Below are 3,922 nucleotides of genomic sequence, written 5' to 3'. Positions count from 1 at the left end.
TTTTTTGAGACAGAGTCTCGCTTTGTTACCCAGGCTAGAGTGCCATGGCATCAGCCTAGCTCACAGCAACCTCAAACTCCTGGGCTCAAGCGACCCTTCTGCCTCAGCCTCCCGAGTAGCTGGGACTACAGACATGCACCACCATGCCCAGCTAATTTTTTCTGTATATTTTTAGCTGTCCAATTAATTTCTTTCTATTTTTGGTAGAGACGGGGTCTTGCTCTCGCTCAGGCTGGTCTCGAACTCCTGAGCTCAAATGATCCGCCCGCCTCGGCCTCCCAGAATGCTAGGATTACAGGCGTGAGCCATCGCGCCCAGCCTTTGATCCAGCATTTTATCAAACAGACACCTGCACTCAAATGTTTATAGCAGCACAATGCACAATTGCAAAGATGTGGAATCAACCCAAATGCCTGTCAGTTCTTGAGTAGATTAACAAAATGTGATACATATGTATATGTATACACACACACACACACACACACACACACATACACCCATGGAATACTACTCAGCCATGAAGAATGATGAATTAATGTCTTTTGCAACAATTTGGATGGAACTGGAGACCATTATCCTAAGTGAAGTATCTAAAGAATGGAAAAATGAACACCACATGTATGCACTATTAAACTGGAGCTAACTGGTGAGCACATTTGTGCAGAGGGAAATAAAAAACAGAAATCAAGCAGGGAAGAGGGGAGAGGAGAGGATGGACGAAAACCTACTTGATGAGTTCAATGAACACTATCTGGGTGACAGACAGACTTATAACCATGACTCAAGCATTATGAAAGCAACCTCTGTAACCAAAAATATCTGTACCCCCATAGTACTTAGAAATTTTTTTAAAAAGCAGAAAAAATGTTCACTGCTTTATTCATAATAGCCAATAAAAGTGAAAACAGTGAGATGCCCATCAATAGAAGAATAGGTAAATAGTGATTGGTGTATTCAGACAATTGATGCTGTTCAGCAAGAAAGAACCAACATCCACAGCATCAATGAATTTCAAAAATATTATGCTAATGAAAGAAGCTGGACACAAAATAGTGCATAGTATATGATTCTAACTATATGAAATTCTAGAATAGGCAAAAATAACCTGTGATGATAGAAATCACATCAGTGGTTGCTTTGTGGGGGAAGGTGTTGACTGGGAAGCAGCATGAAAGAACTTTCTGGAATGTTGGCTATTTCTCTGTCTTTGACAGTTATTTAATTGTCAAAACCTAATGTTACACTTAGGATCTGAGCATTTCTTCCTATGTAAATTATACCTCAATTTTTTAAAATGAAAATTAAGTAAAGATTTTAGACCACCAAAAACTGAAAGATGTGTATTACCAACAGACTTGGCCTAAAAATCATTAAAGGGTTTTTTCAGGCAGAAGGAAAATTATTCCAGATGGAAGTTCAGAAAAATAGGAAGGAGCAAAGAGCAACAGGGTAAATATTGGAGTAGATATAAATGAATATGACTGTACAAAATAAAGACAATAATGCCTTCTGAAGTTAAAATTCATGACAATAGTAATACAAAAGGCAGAAGGGAGCTGCACTGACTACTTTAGGTGGCCATAGGTCCAGGTAGACATTTCACATTGATGCAGCTCAGTAGGCCTCGTTTGGTGTGGGCCTCCCTCAGAAAGATGCAGGAGTGGAAATGCAGCACGTTGCTGCAGCAGCATCAGGTATGTACTTCCAGAGTGAGGCCTCACAGTAGTTCACACCTTAGTCCAGGGGCGATTCTCTGCCCACCCACCCCCCTTTTCTGCCAAGTGACAGTTCAGGTACAGGGGAACAAATCAAATGATTAATTATGGGAACTACCCTGGCTTAGACACCCCAAGTTCCATGTAAGAATCAGTATCTTTTGTAATGGCCCCATGGGCATAGAGTCCTGAAAAGGGACATGGCTGGCTACAAGAACCATGGCACCTAGAAACTCAAAGCTGTGGCTTTCCACTGGATATTATCATTTATTTACAGTCATCCCCATCCAAATAAGTTTACCAACCAGAGTCATTTTTACCATAAGCTATGTTGCCTGATAACAGCTGACATTCTCCCTTTATCAGGTTTTCAGAGAAATAGCTAGTAGTTTAATCCAACATTGGTTTCCATTGCAGGCTCACAGACCATGACCTTGAGTTAATAACTTTAGTATAGTACTCAGACATTAGGGTGCTTCAGAATCACCTGGAGAGCTTGTTAAAACATAGATTGTTAGGCTCCTATGACCCAACTTTCTTATTCAGTAGGGCTAGGGTCAGGCTTGAAAGTTTATATTTCTAATAAGTTCCCAGGTGATACTGCTGGTCTGAGGACCACAATTTGAAGCCAGTGCCCTAGTAAATGGTAATGATAACAAAGCAAAAGTGTCACTTTCCCATTTACCATTCACAAAAAAACGAGGATCTCCATATTCTTTTGGCTTCAACTTTTAGAATACCCTATCATTATCCTTTATTATTTCTTCAAAAGCCCATCTCGAATGGTCTCCTTAGAGGGTTTTTGAATTTGCGTTGACATTAATTATCAGTAGGTGTCAGCAGATGGCATTGATCGGACTCCATTTTAGGGTTAAATTGGTATGCACTAAACCCTCAGGATGCTGGTCATGTTGCAGCTGAGCACAAATGGTGCTCAGAAGCTTATGCAGAGGTCTTCCCTTGTGGCTTAAGATTTGCACCAAGCTGCCGCCATTACCACTGCAGCCAGTTTGTACACCAGATTGCCACATGATCCTATTTGACCTTATGGGATGATACCCAGTAGTTCCCCCACCCATGTCCCTGACATCCCCGAGTAGGGACCGATAGACACTGCTCCATGCCAATTGGATGACCAGTCAACTCAACCTAGCCATAGCCAACGCAGCTGCTCTGCTCCCTTTGTCCAATCACAGACCCAGTCACAAATACAGACTCCCAAGCTCATGTGCTGTCTCCTCCCTGCCCCCAGCCAAGCATTAATGTTTAGTTTGGCCCAAATGCATCAGCGGCAGCAAGGCAGTATCATTCTTGCCAGCCAGCCCACCTGCAGCAGAGTTTCTGGTCAAGTCCATTTTGTGGACAGTGGAGAGGAGTGACAGTTTCCCTCAGCATAGGTTTGTCTCCAGCTTTCATCTCTTCCTAAAAGGGGAAGATTTATCCTCTGTCACATGATCTAAAGCTTTTACCATCAATCTCTGGGAAAGTTGGCCCCCACTGTGACTTGAATCTCATCAGTATCTCTCTTCCTGTGCCTTTATGTCATGGTGCTGTGGCTGTATTGAACTAAAGATATGAAAGTCCATTCCACTGCCGCCTCTGCTCTGCAATGCTCACTCCCAGTAGTTTTAGAACTACCTAGATAGATAATTCATATGTACACAACCCAATAGGCCGTTCATGGTCTTTCACTCAGAAGGATAAAACAGGAAACACAGCAAGCCAGCACTGCAGCTTTTTATGTGTTTCTCCAAGAGTCCGCAGAACTGTCTGGCAGCAATCCCTGGGAGCTGTTCTCTGTCTCTCTTCCCATGTGATAACTCAGGGGCAAGGGATCAAGACCATAAGGATGGTGTAGGAACCACCCTGGCATGGAAACGTCAAGTTCCATATTGGAAACAATACCTCTTATAACAGTCCCATGGGCCTAGAATCCAGGGATTCTAGCAGGGGACAAGAAACATCACACTTGGGAAAGTCTAGAGCTGTGATTTTCTACTTGGTCATTGACGGTCTTCCTGGTCTACTTGCAATTTACTGGTCAGGTCATCTTTACCATAAGGCTAGTAACACAGATGACATTCTACCTTTACTAGGTTTCCAAGAGAACATGGCTAAAAAGTTAACATAACATATATAAATAATATATATTTTTACTGTATAATAGGTTTGAAAATGCATGTTATAATCTCTCTAGGCTAAGCACT

At 42.1% G+C, this 3,922-nt stretch overlaps 1 protein-coding gene across 1 annotated transcript in view; it reads left to right on the top strand.

The window, feature by feature from the left end:
• The window catches only part of TTC17 (tetratricopeptide repeat domain 17), a 138,144-nt gene that overhangs the window by 118,947 nt on the left and 15,275 nt on the right, over positions 1–3,922 (top strand). The gene's annotated exons all lie outside the window — the stretch shown is intronic.

This window comes from Propithecus coquereli, unplaced genomic scaffold, assembly GCF_000956105.1.
Source record: "Propithecus coquereli isolate 6110/MARCELLA unplaced genomic scaffold, Pcoq_1.0 Scaffold470, whole genome shotgun sequence".
NCBI lineage: Eukaryota > Metazoa > Chordata > Mammalia > Primates > Indriidae > Propithecus > Propithecus coquereli.
The sequence above is the reverse complement of the archived record's forward strand: the minus strand, read 5'-3'. Positions and strand labels throughout refer to the sequence as shown.